Raw genomic sequence first — 10,843 nt, forward strand, 5'->3', positions numbered from 1 at the left:
CGTATTAACTTTGTTGCGACACTGACCAAATACACCTTGTGCGCCATGCGGCCGTTTCATTTCCGCTGCTTTCGAATTGCAAGCACCCGACCCCTCCTGCCTGCCGCACCGCACCACTTCATCTCGTATGCGGCAGAGACGTTCGCTTGCTCGTTCCCTCATTTGTCTTTAACCGTTAACTGCATTTGCTGTGTTTTTTTATATTTCCGTGTATGTGTGTGTGTGTTTGCATATGTATTTGAGTGTTTGAATGTATGTGTGTGTTTGCATGCATGTAGGTGGGTGCGTGCGTAGCGTCCTGCATCCAATTCGTTGCTGCTCACGTTCGTTTAATATGCAAAACATTGGCATTTTTTTGCTTGTTCTTATTGTTGTTGTTGTTGTTTGCCAAACGCTCATCGATAAAAGCCGCACTAACCAATAGCAGCGTTGGGTGCAAGCGCACACGCACATACTCACACTTGCACTCATACACTTCTTTGGCGGAAGCAATATTTTGTTGTATGTGGCAAGTGTAGCGCCAAAGCGGCAAGGACATGCACTGCTGCTGCTGCTCCGCCGCCACATCGCGCTGCCTGCTCCCCGCCACATTTTTCATCAATCACATGTGCATGCATGTGGGCGTTTTTCCGAGGCATGTGTGCGCTGCCCCCGCTGCTGGTGCTGCTGTTGCTGCGGTGTTGCACGTTAATTACTGTAGCCCACACAAAAGGATATGCGCGCTGCTGGTCGTCCTTTTCGCTTAATTTTTATTCCTTTCGTTTTTATTGCCATTTTGCTGCATGCTTTTTATGCTTGTCCACAACGAGGCGGCAGCGGCAGCGGCAGCAATATCCAATAACCGATAACGGCAAAGAGGCAACAACAGCAGCGTGTGTTGCACGCTTGGGACCAGCTTTGGTGGGAAAAAATATGGGCGCAAACGTGTTTTTTATCTGCTGCGCTATGAGTTTTTTTCGTTGCTCCCTACACGCGCCACCTCTTCGGTGGCATCCACAGTCGTTGTCGCTGTGGCAACTGACCACTGCAGCTTGCGTTGGGGCGCCCTCACCGCAGCCAAGAGACTTGCTGCGCTTTGACTAAATATTCGATACAAGCGAATGTTCATCAATTCGGAAATCTCTATCAGGAATGTGGAAAAAAATTAAAACAACAAGCAAGTAACGGTTGAAATTAAAAAATGACTGAAATAAAAAATGGAAAAATTTTGCAGAAAAAAATAGATAAAAAATTTGCAGAAAAAATAAAAAAAAACAATTTTGCAAAAAACTGAAAAAAAATTTGCAGAAAAAATGGAAAAAAATTGGGAAAAAATCTTATTACTTCCATAAAATCCTTGGAGGCGGAGTGTAACTGGGTATAAAGACACAAACTATGTAAAACAACACAAGCATCAAACGAAAAATGTGGCATGTGCTGTATACGGCAAAGACTGCCACATGTGGAATGGTTGAGCGGCTTTCAGTGCGCTTATTTACCAATATCTTCATTTCATTTCCCATACTTTGACCCACACTCCATTTCGAACATTCTATAGGCACCCATAACCGATGTTGCATATGGAAACATGTCCTTTCACATCGAGTTGTTTCGTTCTTTTTTCGTAAAATCCTAAGCGGCGTCAGTTTTTTCTCGAGGAAGTAAAAATAAAGCGCAGAAAATAGTATTAAAATTACGGAAGTGTGTTCGGTAATAAAGTTTATGCGAGTGGCTTTAAAATAGCTCACGAGAGCAGTGGGTTTAAAGTGTGAAAACTTTTAATTATATATTAATACGTGGTATATACTTAAATATAATTATGCTATATGCAGTATCATTTTATTTTCAAGCTTTGCTTTTTCCGATCCTCAAATAATCGATTGATCTCACTTGGACAAATATAGGAACTTTATGTTACTCTTCTTCTTGTGTACTACCGTAGACACCGCTTACGCGGTTATAGACGAGTTAACAACAGCGGGCCAGTCATATTTCTTATCGCAATGTGGTGCTAATTGAAGATTCCAAGCGAAAGCAGGTCCTTCTCCACCGGGTCTTTCCAACGGAATGGATTTTTTCCTTTTCCTCTGCTTCACCCGTGGTACCGCGTCGAAATACTTTCAGAGCTGGAGCCTTTTCGTCCATTCGAACGACATGTTCTAGCCAGCGTAGCCGCTGACTCTTAATTAGGTGAACTATGTATGTCAATATCGTCGTATATTTAACACAGCACATCGTTCCATCGAATACAATATTCGCCTTGTCTGAAAACTTATTTGATATTGAACGGCTCGGAGAGGTTCTTCTCGATTCTGATGGAGCTTTCGGTATTGCTCACCGTCAGTTTACACAGCCGTATTAGTTTTGCGGGGATATCAAATTCAAACGTAGCGACATAAAACCTGCTCCTTTTCGTGCTGTTAAAAGCAGCTTTAAAATCGACGAAGAGGTGGTGTGTGTCGATCCTATGTATTTGAATAACTCGGAAGACAATCCATCGGCCTCCGCCGCTTTGTTGTTCTTCAGACGGGTAATTGCTATTCGAACTTCTTCTTGGTCGGGCAATGGAACGTCTGTTCCATCCTCATCGATTGTTGAATCGGGTTCACCATCTGCCTTCTGTTAAGCTTTCACTGCCATTCAGCAGGCTGAAGTGTTCCCGCCATTATTTTAGAATGCTCTGAGCATCTTTATGTTACTTATAAACTCTTAAAAGTGAATCAAAAGATACTTATAAATCGACGAGGCGTTTTGAAATTATCACAATTTATTAATGGGGTTAATATCAGCCCAGCCACTTCACTAGGTTCAACAAAGGTGTGTCTAATTTCAATATCAGTCTGGCAAAAGTCGTGCAATAGAGATGGAAGGCACAAGCGCCTTCCTCCATACAGCTTTGGATAACAGCGTCCGAGAGAATATTTAGTCCTACGGCGCCTACACCTATAGGAGGGTCAGAACACTTATAATTGCAGAGAAAATAGCTTTGTTAAGAGTCAGTAATTCGGGGTTCACTCTGCGCTAGAAGGATCTTGCAATCGCACAGAATTTTCTTGCTGATTTCACAGGCTGTCCGCAGTTTTAACGCAAGAATGCAAGAAGACATAGGAAAACCGACTCGCTTCTAATTGGATGAAATTGGGGGTAATGAGGTCATTCACCCATTGACTAGTTTTGTGCGCACAGTCAGCAAGTTTAAAGCCAGTATATCCGCTCGGCTATCGGAGAGCAATACATTTTCTCATACGGCTTGAAAGACACTACAGCGGTTTGGTATTCAGAAACTAGAGTTGATGGATGAATAGTCTCCCTCAGTGAAAACATTCACTGCACCCCTTCCCAACGGCTTCGCCCCACTGACAAGTCCCTAGCAGGTGTGTGAGCTAAGGTGGAACCTCCAGGAGTAGATTCTGCGATGCAGGAATGCAATCGAAGCAGTGGAAAATTTCAGTGAGTCCCTGCCCGAGGCCACTGATATGCCCAATCTTCCTAGGTCTCATAGCAGCATGAATCTTCCAGCTATGTCTTCAAGTTCTACGTATAGAATGACACTGAGTGCCATTAGTTAGTGCAACATAGGTACCGACGAAATCTATTATTTGAACATGCTCGAGCTGCTTAGCAAGTGTGGTTTTCTCGAACGCCCTCCACCAGACAAAGATCCCACAAAACATTCTAGGCTTAAACACGGTTTCATAGAGTCGGAACACCACTTTTGGTTAGAGAACCCACGTCTTCCCAATGGCTCCTCTACAAACGAATTAGGCAACTGATAGGTTTCCATGACCCTGTCCGCCGGTTGAAGAATAATGCCTCTCAACGAGGGGATAGTAACCTCAGGATTTTTTAATTTCTTGTAAATAAAACCAGCTAAGATTTATTTGTATTTACGGCTAAGCCATTTCTCCCTGCCCATATGGTATTTCGATACCCTTGGGTTAGACCGTAAACGGTTGATAGTTCTTATTATGGTATAATTAGTTACTTCTATGCCCATTATAGTAGTGCAACCAACAAAGAACTTAACTGTTTTCAATATAATTGTAGTTCTGACATTATTTGCAGAGAGGTTGGCTCAGATTAGTTTAGACTAGGTTCCACGTCTGATCACAAAAATGATGGGGATCGCACAGAATTGATAAGTACAGACCTTTGCGAAGCCAGAAAAAGGAGTCCTGTGTTTAGATCTTAAATGTCGACAATCCGCCTTGAGCCCTTTAGAGGTCTGCTTTTATTTCTACACTTGCCAGTTTAGCCTGATTTCTAAAAGTATAACATCGGAGGTGTATTAGCCCTGATCTCACAAATGTGTTTCAGTCAAGAAGAATGTTTGGAAATTTTCTAACCAAGCCGCGTTTACAACTGGCAACCGGCAAGCTTTCTTAATTTTGGATACCAATAGGTTAGTGAACTATAACAATTAAGGAAAGTCTAACCTTGCCGGAGGCGAAAAGCTTCCACGGTCTCTTTTAATTTGGAATACATAAAGGTCTCCACTTCCAAAATCTGAAACCACTCAGGATGTAACAACTGGTGGTCAAATATACAGCAAACTCACAATGTCGTGAAATTCTTAAATCATTAAATATCTTTAAAAATACATTTTCTTTTAATGAAAATAATTGAAAAGCTTTGTAGGGTCATGACTTCGGAAAAAGCTTTGTTTAAATGGAAAAAGCCTCCTCCCTCATTGTTCCGTGTGATGACACTACATCACACCACAGTTGAGAACATCACCACACCAGCAAGCAGTCATCACAACAAAATAAAGGATTTGAACGATGACGATCATCGCCCGTAGAACATATTTTAGATGTTTCATCAATCCTCCGCGCTGCAACTATGATACGCCCGTTGAATTTTATTATTAACATATATCTTTGTATTTAATTTGCGCTAAATCTAAAGCCGTAATTTTTTTTAAAACACAGCACAACTATCTTCGACGTTAGATGAACATGTCATGAAATTCATCAAAGTAAGACTACTATCATAAGGGGTCTTTGGCTAGCGATGCGGATCATACATTGATTTTCTGCTGCCTGGATAAATGCATTAGTGTACTTATACAATATAATATGTGCATCGAACAGAAAACCTAGTTCAGCTCATCTAGTTTCATATATCATACGAGCTTATTATAAGTTAGAGGCCGAGTTACTCAAATACGGCGGGGAAGAACTGATAAGGAACATGCATCAGCTTCTTTGTAGAATATGGTCGAACGAAAGCATGCCCAACGATTGGAATTTAAGTGTGCTCTGCCCAATCCACAAAAAGGGAGACCGCACAATCTGCGCCAACTACCGTGGAATAAGCCCCCTCAACATCGCATATAAGGTTCCATCGAGCGTATTATGTGAAAGATTAAAGCCCACCGTCAACAAACCGATTGGACCTTATCAGTGTGGCTTTAGACCTGGAAATCAACAACCGACCAGATACTCACCATGCGCCAAATCTTAGAAAAGACCCGTGAAAGGAGAATCGACACACACCACCTCTTCGTCGATCTCAAAGCTGCTTTTGACAGCACGAAAAGGAGCTACCTTTATGCCGATATGTGTGAATTTGGTATCCCCGCAAAACTAATACGGCTGCGTAAACTGACGTTGAGCAACACCAAAAGCCCCATCAGGATGGTGAGGGACCTCTCTGAGCCATCATGCAACTTCTTCTCCTGGAGAAAATAATTCGAGCTGCAGATCTGATTAAAGAAAGTACAATATTCTACAAGAGTGTACAAATGGGTCTGGTGGTGAACGAGGACAAGACGAAATATCTCCTGTCATCAAACAAACATAATTTCGTTTATCTCGGAACAAGCGTTAACACCAACAATAAATTCAACGCAGAATAACTCTTGCAAACAGGTGCTACTTTGGACTGAGTAGGCAATTGAGAAGTAAAGTCCTCTGTGGACAAACAAAGACCTAACTCTACAATTAACTCATCAACCCCGTCCTGCTATATGGTGCAGAGGCAAGGACGATGACAACATTTGATGAGTCGGTAGTACGAGTTTTCGAGAGAAAGGTTCTGCGGAAGGTTTATGGTCTTTTGTGTATTGGCAACGGCGAGTACCGCAGTCGAGGGAAGGATAAGCTGTATGAGATATACGACGACATTGACATAGTTCAGCGAATTACGAAAAGACAGCTACGCTGGCTAGGTCATTTCGTCCGAATGGATGAAAACACTACAGCTCTGAGAGTATTCCACGCAGTACCCACCGCAGGGAGCAGAGCAAGAAGAAGACCTCCATTCCGTTGGAAAGACCAGGTGGAGAAGGATCTGGCTACACTTGGAATTTTTAATTGGCGCCAAACAGCGAAAAGAAAGAACGACTGGCGCGCTGTTGTAAAATCGGCTATAACCGCGTAAGCGATGTCTACACCAATAAAGACGAAGAAAAAGAATGAGCTCCGTTAAAGCTCTGAAACACTTGTCTGGAGAAAATTGTTCAGAGAAAAAGAGAGAGAAAAATGTTCATATATGAACTACTTAGACCGAATACATTTCGTTACCGTTTCGATAGTGTGAATTTTCAGGTCAGACGAAAGGATTTTCAGCCCATTTTGTGGTATATGAAAACACCCTGTACCATAAATAGGTAGACACGATGGATGTCTAATGATGCAACTAGGTCTTTATGTTATCGAAATTTTCAGATAAAATAAGATTACAAATGTGTCTTTAGTTTTTTTTTTTATCAGATATTCTGGCGTTGAAAAGTAAAAGGTATCGGTATCAAACTTCGATGTAACAAATTTTTTTCTGTTTTTCTATTATTTTTCTAAACAAACAACAACAGTTGCAAGAACACTTGAGGGTGGTAGTAAAATATAGTGGTTCATGCTTGTACTATCCAGGTATACACACAGATATACCTGCCTTAAATGCACCTGGTCTGTGTGCGGGGGGAGGGGATGTCCACTGCGCTTGATTCGCTCACTTTCAAGTTTGCCATTTTTCACTTTTTATTAAAAGTATGCTTCTTGTTGTTTGTTTGTTTTAATTTTCAAACAGCCTGTACCCCCACCTGTTAGCCCAGCTAACTCACACCAGGTCCACTCACGCCCCCGCCACTCCCTATTTGCATGTGCATGTTTTGCGGCAAAATAATTGAATTGGAAAGTACAAAGTGAAGCGCAGAAAATGTTTTATGGCTGCCTTCAATGTTTTAGTTTTTTTTTTTATTTTTTTAGTTTCGTATTTTTCTTGTTGTTTTATTTGTTATTGTAAATATTTTTCTTTTACTCTCATTTACAACACTTCGGAAAAAATATCGTAATTAAACAGGACATGCTTCTGATGTTGAGTGCACTGAAAGCAGGACATGCATCAACACACACACACACACACATACCAATACGCCAATACTCTCACATCCACACACCCACACATGCACTTGCAATTTCACATATTTTTATGCTTTCATTTGCATGTCAGTTATAGTTTCGTGCTCATACTAGTTGTTCTTGCTGCTGTTGTTGTTGTTGTTGTTGTTGTTGTTGTTGTGGTGCACTAAAGTGTATTGAATATTTGAATATGCGCTTCGGCGCTCATATGTGGCGTCCATGGCAGCGTGTACAGCAAATATCGGAATAAAAAACTGCCAACAAGTACAACAAGCAACAACAACAACAAATCCAAGCAAATTTTCTAAGCTTTTTTCCCTCATTTTCTCGATTGCTGCAGAAAAATTACATTTTATTGTTCTTGTTGTTGCCCGTCTCATTGTTTATGTTTTCACCGTTTTTACCGTTATAGTTGCTGTTGCTGCTGCTGTTGTTGTTGTTTCCATCAATTTTTCCTCTAAGTTGCACATTGATAAATGAATCCAATTAAAAGACACTTCACTTGCATCAATGATTCTCGCGCTGCCTCTACTGATTGCCGCGCTGCGAGTGGCTGCCCGCTTTGCTTTCTTTGAAGTCAGGCGCTGGAAATTTAATTTTTCTATTTCTGTGAGATACTGAATGTTTTTGTTTCTTAAATAACGGTGCTTGATTAAATTATTTCACTTTAAGTTAAATGGCAGCAGGTTTCGAAAAATAAGTTTTGAAGAAGGTACATATGTATGGGAGGGCTAAAATACTTAGAACGTGAGCATAGCGCCGTAGTTTCGTGAACTGCTCTTATAAACTAGATGGCAACACTGCATTCTGAACATCCTCATTTCAAATTCAGGGAATCTAAAATTCGCTGGAAAGGAGTTATTTTTTATAAAGATCTTATAGATCGATTTAATACATACGAGGCTTGAAAAAAAAAATTCTTTTTATTCCTTGTAAGGGGTGATCCATTTCGAGGTTCCCATCTTTTTTAAAGAAAAAAACACTGAAACTTCAAATTTAATTGTAATTCATTATCATTAGAAAGAACATTCTTTGGCATTTATTTTTTGACGATTATCTCTTTCAAATGTTGGCCGCGTCAGCGTTTCAGATTGTCCATCCGTTGAGTACAATTTTCGATGATTCGTTTGAGCATTTCGACTGGTAACTGTCGAATGACATTCAAGCTGTTTCGTTCCAAGGCCCAAATCGGAGCGGGATTGTCCGCATAGACTTTAGACTATACATATCTTCACAGGAAGAAGTCTAACGGTTTGATAGTCACACGATCTTGGTGGCCAATCGATCGGCCCAAAACGTGAAATTATCTGCTCACCTTAGTGTTCTCTCAATAAATCCATTGATTGATGCAATGTGTGGGAAGTGGTGCCGTCTTGTTTAAGCCAAATGTCGCCAAGGTCACGAGCTTTAATTTTAGACATCAAATGGTCGGTTATCATGGCGCGATAACGGTCGCCATTGAGGGTTAAGTTCTCACCGGTATTTTTGAAGAAATATTGACCGATGATTCCACCGGTCCACAAACCACACCAAACTGTTGTTGTTTCTGGAGAAATGACAGCTCTTGAATCTCTTCAGGTTGCTCTTCGTTCCAAATGCGGCAATTTTGTTTGTTTACATACCCGTACAGCCAGAAATGGGCCTCATCACTGAACAAAATTTGGCTCGAAAATGTCGGATCTTATTGGAACTTTTCAAGAGCCCATATAGCGAAGCGATTTTGTTTGGGAAGGTCGAGCGGCTTCAGTTCTTGCCCAAGCTGTACGCTTTCAATTTAAGAACTCGACGTAAAATGCGCCCAGATGTTCAGTCCGAGTTGCTGCGAACGGCGCCGAATCGACTCTTTACGCTGTTCATGTACACTCTTAGATCGGGTGCTGTATTTTTTCACCGCGTGCTGACCGTGGTCTATTCGGTCTAATATTATCCAATAATGAATGCTGGGTCTCAAAATAGACATCGCCGATTATTTTGACCATAAGTGATATTACTTAATGAAGTTAAGCGATTTGTAAACATTGTTTAGGCGTAAGTCTTTCCATGATGAAATGCCAAACAATACTGAACAAAAATAAAATGACAGCTTGACACGACTCACTCGTGATCTGTCCTAAAAAGCCTATTACAGAAAGTATCTCCACTTGGATCATCCGTTATATGGTAAACGGTCAGCATGACGAGCTGACTCAAGTTAGAGATGTTCGTCTGAACATACGCGAGAGCGTTCCCCAGTTATTGAGATATTAATCTGTAATTTTGCACACGCCCTTTTCTATCTAAGAAGCTGCTAATTTATTGTAACCGCCGATATCGGACAATTATAACATATAGTTGTCGAACAAACTGAGCTTTCGGAATCCAGTTCTTGTATGAAAAGCTTTTTCATTTGAGCTGATATCTTCACTAAATTTGGCACGGACTATTGTTTAATGCAACAGTGTAATATTAGAAACTGTGGGATATACATACCTGCTATACAAACTGATTCTTATTATAATAAATTCCGATCCTCTGTTTGATGTTTTCTACATCATTACAATATACTTATTACATATTCGGTCGAGTTAATATCAAGATATTTTACTACAATTTTAACTGCAGCGAATTAAGATAAAGAAATAAAACCTAGTCCAAGTTTATGACCTTCAATATAAGGCAAGAAGATTTGATTGTAATTTATTCACGATTTCATCAATTAATATAAGTATGTGTAATTCTTTGGTGAGAGTTTTAAATATGAAGTTTTGATGGCACCCGAACCTTCCTTTACATCATTATGCCTCTGATACGTGGCAAACCTTATCTACAAATGGGCTAAATCGGACTAGACTCTTATTTCTCAAGGCAATATACATATGTATGTATATCTATTATAACGATTTTAGAACTTCTGGTTGATTTTAAACCGTATATGTACATATGTATATCTGCCAATATAGAAGATATCATAGCAAAACGAGTTAAATATATTTTCTTATATATATTTTCTATTATATATTCAAATAAAAAACATACCGAAAGCATAGTCATTAGGTCAAATATCAAATTTGTGGCTTTTAGATATCAACTTCTGCCACATATACCACTTTATACACAAACTGTTGAATTATTCCTTAAATCAAAATTTAAAATTAAAATTAAATTATAAATCAAAAAACAAAAAACTCATCTCCCTCCGTGACAATGCGCTACTTGAACACATTGCCGTGACCAGGATTCGAACCTGGGTTACTACGGCCACAACGTAGGGTCCTAACCACTAGACGATCACGGCTATGGGAGACATGTATGTTCGTGAGCAAATTGCACACAACTGCCGTTAGCCAGCCAAGCAAGTTCAACCTAGCTAATGAAGTCGTCATCAATTGTTGTTGTGCTTGTACACTACGCTCGCCCCACCACCTATGAAAATCAACAGTAAATTCAGACACTGCTCAACCAGCTTTTTAAGAGTGCACTGTCTTATCGACTCTTTGGAGAGCGCATGTGTACGAAAGGTGAGT

General features: G+C 40.3%; 1 non-coding gene across 1 annotated transcript; it reads right to left on the reverse strand.

The window, feature by feature from the left end:
• Nucleotides 1–10,542: 10,542 nt before the first annotated feature.
• On the reverse strand, nt 10,543–10,614 carry Trnah-gug (transfer RNA histidin (anticodon GUG)). The gene has a single exon. It is a non-coding gene; the product is annotated as a tRNA-His (tRNA).
• Between the last annotated feature and the right edge of the window lie 229 nt (nt 10,615–10,843).

Source organism: Bactrocera neohumeralis, chromosome 5 (genome assembly GCF_024586455.1).
Source record: "Bactrocera neohumeralis isolate Rockhampton chromosome 5, APGP_CSIRO_Bneo_wtdbg2-racon-allhic-juicebox.fasta_v2, whole genome shotgun sequence".
Lineage (NCBI taxonomy): Eukaryota > Metazoa > Arthropoda > Insecta > Diptera > Tephritidae > Bactrocera > Bactrocera neohumeralis.